At 41.3% G+C, this 15,356-nt stretch overlaps 1 pseudogene across 1 annotated transcript; it reads right to left on the bottom strand.

Moving 5' to 3' along the window:
• Positions 1-4,248: 4,248 nt before the first annotated feature.
• On the bottom strand, positions 4,249-6,929 carry LOC149822106 (transcription factor MYC2 pseudogene; annotated as a pseudogene). Its single transcript, XR_016425916.1, has one exon. The product of XR_016425916.1 is annotated as a transcription factor MYC2 pseudogene (transcript).
• Between the last annotated feature and the right edge of the window lie 8,427 nt (positions 6,930-15,356).

Raw genomic sequence — 15,356 nt, 5'->3', positions numbered from 1 at the left:
GACCTTTCCGACATCTGTTGTGCTACTTTGAGTTTATATTTTGTTGCACTAAAGAAGCCATTACGAGTTTTGGTTAAGAACATAGGTTTAGGTTCAATGGACTTGGTTTAGGGAAGCCAGATAAATGAGATAAGTTGGTTTATGTAGGCTTTGACAAAAAAGATGGTTCTCCCAAATGGTACAATGTAAAATCATGCAATTTGAAGATATGATTGTAGACATCTCAGGAACGATTGAGTCCAAATCTCAAGGTCAAAAGGCCACGACGTTAGGGAGATATGGATTTTCAAAGTTACAAGAAAATTCAAGATAGTTTCAGAATAAATTGGATTTGGTTTAGAGTAAGGTTTGGTAGAAAAATCATTTCTTTTAAATGGTGTATGAGAGATTTAAAATTTTAGAGAATGGTTTTTGACACTTGAAGGAAGGTACGAGCAAAATTTATTAGCCAGGGGACACCAAAACTGAGAGTTATAATTTTTGGAAGTCACCAAAATTTTCAAAACTTCAGTAAGATAGATTGGGTTTAGTTCTGGACAAGCTTCACAAAAAATCTAGTTCCTCCAAATGGTCAAGTGAAAAATTATAATTTTTTGGGAGATGCTTTCAGACATCCCAAACTAAGTTCAGTCAAAATTTGAGGTTCAAAGGACATGGGAGCCGGAAGTGATGATGTTTTAAAGTTACTGGGATTTGTAGGACTGATGTAGGTCATGCTGGACAGTAGGGATCACACAAGAGAAAAAAATCATTTCTCCCAAACTATGGGACAAAAAAGTCTAAAATTTTGGGTGAAGTTAAGGACACATTGAAGAATCTAGGATCTAGATTTATCATAGTTTGGGCTGGGGAATTTGTCAAAGTCTTAAAAGGTTTTGGGTTGCTATGTGTTTTAGCTTTGGACACACGGGTATAGGTGAGTTATTACTTGACTGGGCTAAGGGAAACAAATTGAGTATTGGGTTGAGGTGCCTTTAAGGTCTGGGATGAGCTTGGTTCCCATTAGCAAGGTGCTTTGTTATTGGTGAGATGTTACATGACCATACAAAAAGAAAGAAAAAGAAAACTCAACCAAGAAAAGAAAGAACAAAGAAAACAAAAATTCAGCACTCTTCTGGCTTACTGCACCCACGACACGTGTGTGTCTTATATACGTAAGTGGCTTGATGAGGTGAGCCTTCAACTAATGGAGCCACCTTCAACCGTGGTGCACCCACAATCAGCCTCTCCCACGATGAAACACACGAGTTTGATATGCCTTGTTCCCCACCTTCTGTGTTGATATTGCCTTGTTCCCCACTTTATGTCGAGGAGCTTGAAACCAAACTTGACACTATACCTTTAGCCTACGACCATTTCCATGAGTAGCTGAACCATGAAGTATATGAAATCCTTCAATCTGATCTCTCTTCTTCGGTGCATATTTGAGCATCACCTTCTCAAATATGTTTTTCGTGCTAAGGACATGACCACGCTTTCCATCAGCTCCCGCAAATATGAGCATGCAGAAGGTATTATTGTGGCCTTCCACGGTTGCAAGCATGACACCTGAGGATCCATCCTTGTTCTGGACCTTCAACTCATCACCACTAGAAGGAAGCGAGTCATCTAGATCCTTCTCCAGATTAGGGAGCACATTGCCGAAGTGCGCACAAGCCGCGACAACATTAGAGTTTGAAACCTTTGCTTCCTTCTGCAGAATTGTGAATTCTCCAAGAAGGATGGTTGCAACCAGTTCCTGTTGGTTACAAGTGGAGAGGGCACACACTAGCTGCACGGGGTGTGTCATTAAGATCAGCAAGATCAGGCTTCGAATTCTCATTTATGAGAACTCTGTCTATTCTTGTGCACTTCTCACGAATAGGTTCTTGCATGATCTCCTCCGGGGTTTGTCTGGATCATAACAGCTGACAAGTGGCTTGTAAATTCACTTGGATTGTATCCATCGTTTGGAGCAATTATTGAAGGATAGCTTCAATTGGATGAAGTACAATTCCATTAAATGTTGAATAAAGGGGATAAAAAAATGGTGTAATCAGTAGGGGTGTCAATGGGCCTGGTTTACCCAGACCCGACCTGAACCAAACCTTATAGGGTCCGGGTATGGTGATAAATAAGGAGACCCGATTAAGACCTGGGTCTGGACTCGAAGGTCCGATTAATACATGGACCGGGTATAGTTTGTGAAATTTTATACCAGACCCAGACCCGACTCGAGTTCCAATTAAGAGCTACAATTTTTCAATGTAAAAATGATAAAAAATATATATATGATTTTACGGGGTATAGTCCGGGTTTGGTTCATGTAGTTTTTATCGGGTCCGGGTATGGTTTTTTTATAGTGAATCCGATTAGACTCGGATCCGGACCTGATACCATACTCAAAAATCTGGTCCAAGTCTGATTCGACCTGGATACGTGAAGGAGCAGCAACTAAGAAAGCAGTTAAACTTGATATCGCTGGAACAAAAGAAACTTGGATCTTAGGTGGATGATTAGAATAAGTTTTGGTCTAGAGCTTAAAAAGTAAAAGTTAAGGGGGACTGCTCCATCCAGTTTCCTGACGTGGCCCACAAAAGCATGAGATGCCAACACAGAAAGCTAATGAATGCATCCGGCTAAGCAAGGATTCTTCAATGAGAATGAACAAGAAGAAATAATAGTCGAAGAACCAGGAGGCATGTGGCCAACTAATACTCCAGTCGTCCTCAGAAAAAGATGAATATAAATAAGAAAAAAAAAGCAGATAAAAAAGGTGATAAGGATGAGAAAAGTGACCTCTGAAGGTGCAACACAAGAGCATGTGATCTTGGCATAAAATATAAGAAAGCAAACGGGAACTGATAGTGATAACCCTGGAAACACAGAAAAAGGTCAAGGAACCAAGAAGCCATAACTCTGACCATCCAGCCATCATATACAAATCAGAACACATGTAGCCTCCATATTCTGTTCTACCAAATACTCCAGTTAGCAGATTATCCAGATACCAAGGATTCAAGCTTTTCAAAATTTCATTGCAAATCACTATAACGAGTAACTGAAACAATGGTGGACATCTGAAACAATTTTCAGACATTCGGAAGCACTCTCTGTTAAGAGGAAAAACAACTCTAAAAAGGCCACTCGCCAAAAGGAACCCTCATGAACGAACACCAAAAGTCCTACAAAAGAAGGGCTTTTGAAAGGAGGGAAAGAGGGCTGTCCCATTTCATCATAGGGTATGTTTGGCTGAGTTTTTCAAAAAATGAAATGAAATGAAATCATATGAGAATTGAAATCTCATGGGATTCAAAATCATGTGATTTGGAATCTCATGTTTCTTTATCGTGAGGAATGGCATCTAAAACAAAACATAAAATAAGATAAAAACTGTAAATCAGAATAAAAAATAAACCAGGAGCTCTGGTATGAGCCCCTCCATCTGGGCTCCTCCACCTCAACAGCCAGCTAATGGAGCTCGGTGGAATAGATTCCGGCGAGCTCCATCCCACCCCCCTTTAGCATCCAGCAAAAGAAAAAAATCAATTTAACTGTTTTTCAAGCGACCTTCCCCCTTCCTCCGGCGATGCTTGGGTTTTCCGGCGAAGATTGCTTCTGACTTTCCCCTGCTCTTCTTCTTCTTCATACAGGAGAGAGGAGAAGACGTGTGAGGGAGACGATGCAAAAAAAACAAAGTGTAAACATTGGGCTCACTTTGTTTTTTTTTTTTTTTTGCAGAACCTGCGTTTCACGGGTGCGATTTTGAAACGTGTGATTTGAAATCACACCCCTACCCGTGACCGTGAGATTTCTAATCTCACGGGTTGAGATGATTTCGAATCACGTGATTCCCATGTTCGGTTGAGCATGAGATTCGGTCCAATGTGAGAATCACGCTCTCATTTGAATGAGAGAATGATTCTCATGTGATCCAACCAAACATGCCCTTAAAGTCACATTTTCATAGAGCACACGGCCACTTAACTTTTTGTCTCCGAAGACAATTCTTGTTCACAAAGAAACCAATATACAAGCAATGATACCACAGCCTAACTCAGAAGGAACCCATATTCTTCTCAGGCCCAAAATCTGACAAGAGCTATGGCATACAAAGAATAAAAAAAACTAAAAGAACCAAAACATGGAGAAAAAAGAGCACCAACAGAAAACAAATTCAAGTAAGCACATACCAGTCAGGTCAGGGCACATCACTCATCATTCCATGCAAGACCTCTCAATGTCGTTACCGGAAATTGCAACTCCACGCACAACCAATGTAATTTTAAATTAGGAATGCGTTATAGTTCCTCAATTCGGATGTTTTACAGCAGCTAACTAGACCATCTCTTATATTTTACAGCGATGATCGGCTTAAAAATTTCCGGCACACTTCACAGCATCAAACACTAAAAAACCGCGTGATCTCATAGTACAACACTAATCTTAACAAGGATAGCTAAATCTATCTAAGATGATAGTCACCATTGCGAAAAATCAGCTAGTTTAGCAAACTATCTCACGCTATGCCATTTTCGCGTACAGGGCAGCGGTAAGCTGCTCCTGCGTGTAGATCTTGCCCGACATCTTCACCCTTGACTCCTGGATCATCAAGTCCTTCACCACTGATACGCTTGCGTGATGCACATCGAGGTCAAGCTCCATCAACGCACACATCAACCGGGCAGCAGGATGGTTCTTGCGATTGCACTGAACTCCAATTATGGCCTCCCGCCCAAGGATCTTGATCTCAATCTCGACTCCAGGGTACTTGGCTTTCGGCATCTTGAGATCAGACTCGTCCACGGAGCTGTTTGGCCGGTTCCGGCCTGCGCTTGGGCTGATTGAGCTGGAGATCAGGGACTCTCGGGCAGCCAATTCCTTCCTCAATGCCTCGACCTTGCTCTGCAAATTGTCCCGGTTCAACTCGAGCCCCTGCATCTTGCTGCGGAGCTCGTTGATGTAGGAGACGGCATCACCCAGAAGTGATGCCTTGTCCATCTTCGACACATTGGGGACGACGGCCCGGAGGGCGTAGAACCTCTGGTTCAGCTTCTCCCGCCTCTGCCTCTCCGCCTCCACATGGTTCAGCGGCTCCTCCCGCCCGTTGGCTGGCTTCCTGCCCCGCTTCCTCGGCCGCTTCTCGGGATCCACCAGGCTGCTCTCTGCCTCCCGCACCGACGCCTCGAGGTCGGAGTGGTCGGAGTCTCCCCCCGACTTCACCCCGGACGGAAAGACGATCGCAGAGGAGAACGACAGCATTCCGTCTTCAACATTGCTGTTCCTTGACAGCCCAGAGGACGGCCACTTCTTCTCATCCACTGAAGCTGCTGGCACCGCCATCGGCTCCAACGAGCCGCCGATGCTGAGGTTCCGGTCATATCCGACGGCGTCTGCCGTCGTGGTACAGATGCTCCGATTGAAGCTCGGGATCTCGACGTTTTCGGGCTTGCACACGGCCTTGTTTGCTGTCGTCTGTTCGAAAAACCCTAATTTTGAGTTGTTTGTCGACGACTCCCCCAGGAATCCCAACTCTGAGAAGCTCAATTGCCTCTGGAATTCGCCCCCAGAGATGTCTATCGTCGTCAGGGAGCTCCCGCTGGGGTCCTTCGCGTTAACCTGCTTCTGGGCATCACAGGCCCCCTTGATCTCACCTACCACCAGAGTCGGCAACGTCGTGGTCGATGGATGGTCGTTGAACCATACATCCGGATCGAATTCCTCGGCAGCGAACGTCGCCCACACCTTCTGCAGGAGCTCAGGGTTCGCAAACACGAGCTCGGTCGATCCCAATTCCACCACGCCGTTGCCGGCGGGGATGCAGACCATGGTCTGGATGCCCAGGCTGTGCGCGTGCCGGACGCGTTCGCAGGACGCCGCCTCGAGGCAGTCGGCACCGGCGAGCCACGCTGGCTGGCGGCTGCAGAGTGTGTCCCAAGCGAGGCCGTTGCCTCTGCCGAACGACTGCGTCATGGAGATGAGGAAGAACCACTCGGAATCGGTGACCTCCTCGTCGACGACGCCGGCCTCCTCGCAGGGCGGGGGAACGTCGTAGATGAGCGAGTTGAGGTCGCGGAGGAACTTCTTTCGGTCGGCCTGCTCGGCCGCGGAGGCATTCCGGGCGGGCCGCTTGGGCTCCTCGACCCGGTAGTACCCGTCGCCCCACACCAGGAAGGACATGTCCTTCCCCGACTGGTCTACCGACGGCTGCCAGAAGATCGCGTACGTCCACCGGTCCCGCGACGAATCGATGAGCGACTGCAGCCGGTGCGGCAGCGACTCCTGGTTGAACGGCACCCTGGCTGCGACCGCCGCCGCCCCGCCTGGCGGCTCCGACAAGGGCGTCGGCGTAGGCGGGTACGGCAGGAAATCGGACCCCATGAACGCTTCCATCATCGCGTTGCAGTCGTCCAGCCACGGGTTCAACGTCGATACAGAGGCGGAGAACGGCTGCGACGCCATGAACAACAACGGCAGCGGCGGCGGCACGCAGTACTCCGTCATTCCATAGAGAACCAGACTCCCGCTTATCCTTTAACGCTTCCCTCCCCAAATTCGTCCTCTTCCCAATTCGCAGCTCTACGTTTCCGCACAAAAAACCCCAAACTTTTCTCTCTCTCTCTCTCTCTCTCTCTCTCTCTCTCTCTCTCTCTCTCTCTCTAGGGTTTTATTACCTCCGGCGGAGAGTTGAAGACATTCCGGTTGAGTTCGAGGCGTGGGGATCTGGGTTTTTCCCGTTACCAAGGTGAAGATTCTGCCGGAAAACCAGAAACCGGGGTGATCCAGGACGGTTGCAAAGCGATGTTGGGGGCGAGGCTTAGAAAGGTGATTTTTGGTGACCGGAAAACCGGAGTCCGGCGGAGAGTGGAGGTGAGAAAGTGGGGGTTTGGTGTTTGGGGATTTCTGGATGAGGGCGATGGCCGATGAGTGGTGGGATATGATGCATTTGGGATTTATGTAGGGCGGGTTTGTGTTTCATTTGCTCCACATGTGGAGCTTCGTCCTGACTCCTGCGTCCGGAGACTCGAGGAATCCGCGAAGACGCCGTCTTGTAGAATTGCCTCCGTATGAATTTATAATTACAGTTCGTACCATTCGCGGTTGCTTCCTAAATCTCATAAGAGATTCCAGTTCAGATTCACTTTCTCATCAACTACTTTTTACGTGTATGAATAAGTGAATTGAACCAAACATTCACTTAATCATTCGGGTGAAAGCTTATAAAAGCACGTTTTTATTTTAAATGTATATTCATATGATTTTGAGATACATCGATACAAGTTTCTAAAAAGAAATTGTAGAGTTTTCAAGTTAATACCAAGTATGTGTTTCGATAATGATACTTACAAAATAAAATAGTTAAATATACATATGTAAATTTTATTGTATAATAAATTCTTTATAAGCCATTGTATTTAAAAGTCTTTTGGTAAAAGTAGTGCCTTCATAAAAATGGTGTACCAAATATTTATAAGAAACTCGTCTTAAAATGACAAAAAATTGTTCATTATTATTCCTTTCTAATACTTTATAATTTTGCTTTTTTTTATAGGCAAGTTGGGTTTAAACATACCCCACCACAGTCAACATCCCAACACAATTAGGTGACCCGCACTAACAAGTGGGGTTCCCTTGGTTTGATAACTTTTTACAAAAGTATTATTTTAATTAAATACTTTTACAAAATTATAGCGTAATAATAAATTGAATAAATATACATGCTAAGCATTTTGTTTCTCAAGTATCTTTAAGAAAATATATATATTAGAATACGGTCTACTCAAGTCAGTGTAGAATAAAAGGTCTTAATTAGCCTATATCACAAGGACACGGTTAAAAGGATGTGGGACAAGCCATTTTAGTATAATTTTTTTTTATGAAAAATGGTACAGGACACTAAAGGAGAGTATGCTAGAATATCTCTAGCTGAGCTTTTTTTATTATTATTATTTATAACCCTAAGAAATCACACTAGAAGACCTGATCGCACTGGCTCAACCGGCCATACGGTCGTCATGCCGACAACATAAAACTCCGAGGCTAGGACCCCTGCCCCAAGGCTCTATGCCACGCATTGGCTTGCGCAGAGAGATGATGCCTATGAGAATCGAACCTTAACTGCCTGTCTAGCTGACAAGGCCTCACCCACTATGCCAACCTTCCTTGAGGCCTAACCGAGCCTACTTGCTCTGCTAAAAACACGAAAAGGGCAGCCCCTTTATCCTCCCTGCTACACGTAGGACCATGACAGTGTTGTTGAAAGAGATCGTTTTGTTGGTAGGTGAAAATAACACGTAAATACGATGGAACTCCTTCGTCACCCACTAAACATTGGCTGACCTCATTCTGATGTTGGCTGGAAGTTATTACACAAGTGGGCTTGGAAAAGTGCATGTGGGTTTGGAAAAGTGATGCATATGGAAGCGAGATTCAATCCAATTCAAAGATCAAGTTTTAATAATAAAGATTTAGATCCATATTGATCGGATGCAAGCATTTAGATTTATATTAAATACAATATATATCTAATAAAGTAATTAATTAGAAAGTAATTAAGTTAGAATTAGAAACTCTTCAAGGGGATAAAGGAGTTATGCTTTAAAACACTAGTGGAAGCGCTTCAATATTCCAACCTTTTGATTCATCGAAAATGGTGAGAAAACATCCCCCTTTCATATGGAAGTACTTTTCATACCAACTTGTAGGAGTTCGTGCCTTTGTATGAACCCACTTTGTTTCACTTGTAGAAGAAAACAAGCATTTTCACATGGGAATGGGCAATTTTCTTGGCTTTTTTGGGGTGAAACAGTGGGCCCCATGCACCTTTCTTCTACAATTCAAACACCCAAGCAACTAACCCCTCAAGGGTTCCGCTCATTTGGTATGGGCGATTTGTGAATGTCACCAAGTTGACGGGTAGACCTTGTCCCCCGCCCCGCCTCAAGATTTTATCCTCCACCCCCGCCTCCATCCCTGTTTCATGTCCTCCATCTCCGGTTCAAACGGGGATGAGGCGGGGCGGGGCGGAGATATTGCGGGGAAAAGTGGTCGGGCGGGGATGAGGCGAGGATCATGGCGGGGACAGGGCAGGAAAAGTGCACGTCCATCCCCGTCTCCACCCCCGGACGGGGATGGATTTTAACCTTCGTCCCCGCCTCCATCCCCGTTTCATTTCATACCCTTCATCCCCGGTCCAAACGGGGCGGGGCCCCTCTTTCCCCCGGTCCACTGCCATCCCTATTGACGGGGCATCACAAGTTAGAAACCCATGGACGGTGTCCCTTTTGCTGCAAGGTCGAAGCTGGGTGTACTCTCCGGTGGATGCCAAAGCGCGGTGGGTGAAGGATTTTTTTTCTCTCTTGGATTAACTGCCAAACAACCAAATATATTTCATCAATTTTGGAAATTAGAAAAGGGTAGCTTGGTCATTTTCTTAGTACTAAACGACACCTATCCAACATCCTGAATTCTATCAAGTGGCTGCTGAAACTAAATAAATATTACAAGAGGGCGATTTTCAATTCACCTTCAAACTTTTAGTCAAATTAAAATACCCCACAAAGTTTTCTTATGCTTCTTGACTTGTATTACTTGAATAACCTCAGAGTTTATTACCCTTACGATGGTAATTAAAACATATTTTAGCCTTAATTTTTTAACTCACTCTTGTATAAACAACTTCATCCGAATCAGGGATAAAATGAGATGGTTGGATGATTATGTTGCACTGAGGGGCTTGAGATAACGTCGGAAAACGAGCTAAATGAACCGAACAGAGGGTATTTAAGCTCACTCATCCTTCTGGTGAGCCAATCTAAGCTTAAGCTCATGGTAAGGCCGAGTTAAGCGAGCCGAGCTTGATGTAACTCATTTACAAAAAGAAAAATAATATATCGACTCCGAACTTACTGAGCGAAGTTTTAATTGACCTATTTACAAAATAAATACATTGTTTCAAACCTATAAACAATAGGATTTGAAATATGAACTTAGCAAGCTAAACAATTCAACCATCTGATCTAAAATGATATAAAATTTATGCAAGAAATGTTCTTATTATTCATTAACTTAACTAAAATGAGCTGAGCCGAATACATGTTAAAAAAAAAAATTAATCTACCCTTACAATTGTAATTAAACATATTTTAGTCTTAAAACTAATAAAATTTTGTGGTCTTAAAATATTAAAAACAAAGTTTGTTGGAAACATCAATTAGCACAAAAGCCAAGTTTTGCAAAGCATTTGTGGTTTGTGTCCCGTTAGCACAAATTAAATAAAAAATAAATCAATTACAAGTAATTTTTCGGTAAGAAAGAGATCCCATTAACGATAAAAATAAAACAGCAATTGTCACGTTTTTCTCGCCAAAGCTGGGGCCCTGTTGGTACGAGACAGCTTCGGCCACTTGGTGTGGGCCCAGGTAGAAAGCTAACGTGATGTGCTCACAAAAGCATTTGTAAATTTTGTCCCATAGCACAAATTAAATAAAAAAATAAATTAATTACAAGTAGTTTTTCTGTAAGAAGGACAACCCATCTAACCAAAGGGTAGGGCAAAATTTTGTAAATCAGTTATCCACTAGCGGCAAAAAATAAAACATCAATTGTCACGTTTTCCTCGCCAAAGTTGGGTCCCACGAAAATGGCAAAAGAGCAAGATGCAAAATTAGGTAAGGAATTTATTTTTTTTTTGGAAAACGACCTTAATGTATAGCAAAAATGACGTTTTTTATGAAAATCTCCTACAGTTTTCTAAATCTGCCAGATGTTCAAATTCATAAATATCAAGCTCTAAAAGAACCTGAAAATTTTAAGGTTTGCACTAACGAATTTCTCCAAGTTGGCACTATATATCGGTACACTCTCCGAGTATCTCAAGCTCTCACTAAAGTAAATTTGCACGATTTGTTTTGTAGACCATAAAAAGATCGCATAACTATACATGTGAACTTCCTCTAACTCAAATACGCAAAAACTTTATAAATATTTTAGTAAATTCACATATATAGTATATGAATTTCACATAATCATATATGTGAACTTTCAATAGCTGAAACCATAAAAACTTCACAAATATAGTACAAAATTCATGAATATAACTTGTGAATCTTCTTTTAGTAAATAGACCACAAATACGATATGACCTTTACAATTACAATACGAACTTCACCTCCAAACCTCTATTAAGTAAACACTCTTCGAGGAGATCTACAAATGTATACATATATTCACAAATATATGTATATGTGAAACTTGTGCCTTATTTATGGACTTTTCAAACATTCGCACATTGGATATGATATTCACAATTTTTTTGAAGACTTAATTGCAAACCTCCCTAATTTTGTGTGAATGTCCATACTAGCATTAAATGTGACACTTTGATATTTATTTTAAAATGACAGTTCATATTTTTGGACTTTTTTGTTTGTGGTCCTCAACCCCTTTTGCCCCATCGTGTTTTCACTGAAAAAAAAAATTGGTGTTTCTCTGACGACTATTTTTAGTGATTATTAACCACCGAGTATTTTCGGTAGTACTTCATCGATAACTTTTTTAGCATTTGGGACATCATTGACAGATAGATATTTTGGTAAGCATATCGTTAACGGTTGAAACAATTATTTTTTAAATTTTTTTAGCATGAATCCATTTATTTTGACATCCGCTTTTCGTATTAAATGAATAGATAAATGTACAACTTTAAAATTTATTTCATATTTTACTTGCTTATATTATTTTGACATTCTCTTTTGTGGTAAACACATATTTTTGACATTCTCTCTTTCTAATTGTTTTTTAACTTTTATGCATGCATGTTTATCATATGCATTATATTTTATTTTTTTATGCTACTTTATTTCATTCTTGATCATAAATCTAATACATCTTGTATGTAACCCTAATTATAGAATGACGACTAAAGAGAATGTCATGGAGTCCACAATACCTGCTGATTGAGAGCAACATATACCTTACTCACTATAATATCCGATATTTTTCTTGACTTTTGAAATTTTGGAAAAATGGCAATATAAATGATTTTTTTGTGCAATTGACATGTCCTGTTACTTTTGTACAGATTTTTCGAGAATAACGATTGTTATTTCATCTAAATCAAAATTGAAATGAGTTTAGAGTGTACCCGACAAGTTTCAAGAGTATTTCGATCAATTCTAGGTTATTTGGAGTGCATTTTTGTCCTAAAGGACATAGTTGTGCAACCTAGGGTTGACCAGGAAAGTCAACTTCATGAGGGGGCATATCTAGTATTATTTGAATTATTTTAAAGGCACATTGTAGTTTTATTTTATAAAAAGGTCAAATAATGGTGTTCTTTTGGCAAGGATTTGCTTTTGAGGGCAAAATGGGCAATTCAGTTGGGACAACAGTGTCAAGGTCAGCTAGACCATGCCACTTGGCTAGACTCCCTTTTTGTTGTCCTTTCTTTGTGGTTGGGCCAACTATATTGGGGCCTAATTAACCCAAGTAGTGGGCTAAACTAGGAGTCCACGATTTTGATGAGTTGGGATATGGTTAAAACCCAACTAGATCTGGATCCATTTTGCCCAGCTCTATGATCTTGATGTGTGGCACCCTATAAGTACCTCTTTGAGTTATGTATTGTTTTTTTTTCTTTCTCCCTCTACCACATTCTTTCTCTCTCACCTTCTCCCTATACTCTCACCTTCTCCCTCTTTTGGTGGACAACCCACTGGCTCCACTACCCTCTAGTGGTTGGGTTGAAAACTTTTGGAGCTTTGTTGCAGCTAGAGCAATGTGTGGAGGTACCCCAAGCTCATGCATAGGCTTGTGGATGACTCCCTAGTTCGTTTATTATATCTAGGAAACTCGTGTCGTGCATGAGAGTTGTGTATAAAACATTGAGAGTGTTCATGTTGCGCTTTTTATGATCCTATTCATGTCAGATAAGCTATTCAAGGTAGGTGCTTGATTTCTCTTCTCGTAGGTAGTGAGCATGCTAGGACTCCAAGTCGTTTTGTTGTGAATTTTGAAAAAAAAATATGCTTTGAATGTTTGATATGATTGGTAGAATCATTGTTTTAGTGATGTTTTTAGTTGTCAAAGTGTATTTCGTCTTGAAACACCCCTAGATGTATTGGGGTTGAGTTTCGTTGGAGTTGGGTGCTTTGAACTCCGAGTTTCGGAGTTTCAAAAGTGTGGGATCATACTAAAATGCCTTAAGGATCGACTCATGTGCATTCTCATGTTCTAGTTAGCCCGAGGGTCGACTCCTCCATGCTTGTTCTGTCTAGTATTGTTGTGAGGCAAAAATGTTGATTCTTTTGAAATAGAATTGACTTCTTTGTGTAAGAGTTGACTTCTTTTGTAAAAGAGTTGATTCTTGCACCAAAAGAGTATGTCTCCTTTACACAGTGTTAACTCTTGAAGTGAAGAGTCAACTTCTTTATGTTGTTTAAAGTACAATTCACTCAAGGGTCGACTCCTGAGTTAGGACAGTCGACTCATAGGCATTGTTTATGCTCAGTTTAGCTCAAAGTCGACTCATGTGCTTGGGAGAGTCGGTTCTTGAGTGGATGTTTACGATAAATATAGTGGAATGTGTGTGGTGTTTGGATTGTTTGGCTTGGGTTTAGGTAGAACCAGCCCAAAACAATTGTGCATTGGTTGGTTGGACCAATGTTGCTATACTTTTTTATATGCACTTATGAATTTTTAATTTAATCATGTATTTTTATCAAGTCTTTCCTCAAGTTATGTTGTAAGAACAAAGAAATATGTTTGTATAGATATTGAAAAAAGTGTATATGCAAATCTATATAAGTTGTTATTGCATAAAGTGTTTACAAACTTCTTTTCTATAACTGTTCTATGAACTGAAATTTTTAGTAGCCCTTCTTGTGTTTTAAAGTGTTTACAAATCTAATTTTTGTATATGAGAGATAAACAAAAAATTTTATAGTCTATTTCTATTGCAAAGTGTGTTTGAAAATTTGGTTTTATACCTAATACATAAATCAATTTTTTTGTTTTAACTTGATGGTTGTTTCTAAGAGTGTTTTACTTGAAATTAAGACTCTTATTTTTAAGAAAAACTCATATTTTAAAGATAAAATTTTTAAAAACTAAATGCGCAGCAGATTCTTTGTGAGAATGAACTAATATTTGAGCATGTTTCTTAGTTTTACATGCTTATGGTGGTTTTGATGTTTTGACTTTTGGGTAAAAGTTGTCTAGAAATTATATGTATTTTTTTATAATGAAATATGTTTGAAAACTTATAAGAGATAAAATCTTGTGTTAAAATATGCATATGTGCTAGTTGGAGTAGCTAGGTCCATATCCATGTTATGTTTGCTTAAAGTATTGGTATATGCTTCAGATTTCATGAACCATGTATGTTGTGGTTGTTCACTTTTGTTGCTTCGCATGTTGGAATCGTGCTTGTTGGGATAAATCACTATTTGGTGGATTTTTTGTAGATCAAATAAGATTTTTGTGGAGCTACCTGATTCTACAAAAAGGTAGGAGTTGACCCCTGTTGAATAAGAGTTGACCCCTGTTGTTTATAGAAGGTTGGGCGGACCCAAGAGTTAACCTCTACTTCTGGGTGTTGACTCCTCTCTCTGGACAGGATTAACCCATGTTTTTAAAATAAGAGTCAACTCTTATTTATAAAGAGTCAACCCATTTCTAAAAGATTTGGTCTCTGTTCGAAGGAGTTGACTCTTTGAAAATTGACTCCTTTCAAAAAGAGAGTCAACCCATATTCCTTTCACTACAAGAAAAACGTCAATTAGCGACGAAAATTTGCGACGAAAATAATCCGTTGTAATTTTGTGACGGATTAGCGAGAGAAAATGAGCCATCCCTAAAATTTGATTTAATTGCAGGATTTGCGATGAAACAATTTTGTCACCAAATATGTCGCTAATTAGCGACAAAATTACATCCATCGAAAACTATGTCGCAACTTAGCAACAACTTTTTTACGTTGCTACTATGTCGCTAATTAGTGATGGTGTTTGCGATGAAATGTTTTCGTCGTGAAGTTGTCGCTCAGTAGCGTCGGTGTTGGCGACAAAATTATTTCATAGCGAATCTGTGGTTAAGTTTCGATGTAAAACGCCCATCTAGGGCATAAAATTAACTCTGCTCTCTCTCTCTCTCTCTCTCACCCGCGCTGCTCGCCCCGGCCACCTACCGCTCTCCGGCGACCACCCTGGCTACCTATCGCTCTCCAACGACCGCCCCGACCACCTCCTCCTCCCTGTGTCTGGCAGACACCCCGACGACCCCGAGAACTCCCACTCTCTGTGTCTCCTCTCGTTTCCCCAACGGCCACCGGCGACTAGAGCCGCCAGCGATTGCACTGACAATCTCTCCGTCGTCGT

The sequence above is a fragment of the Nuphar pumila genome, chromosome 11, assembly GCF_984573655.1.
Source record: "Nuphar pumila chromosome 11, dmNupPumi1.hap1.1, whole genome shotgun sequence".
Taxonomy (NCBI): Eukaryota; Viridiplantae; Streptophyta; class Magnoliopsida; order Nymphaeales; family Nymphaeaceae; genus Nuphar; species Nuphar pumila.
The sequence above is the reverse complement of the archived record's forward strand: the minus strand, read 5'-3'. Positions and strand labels throughout refer to the sequence as shown.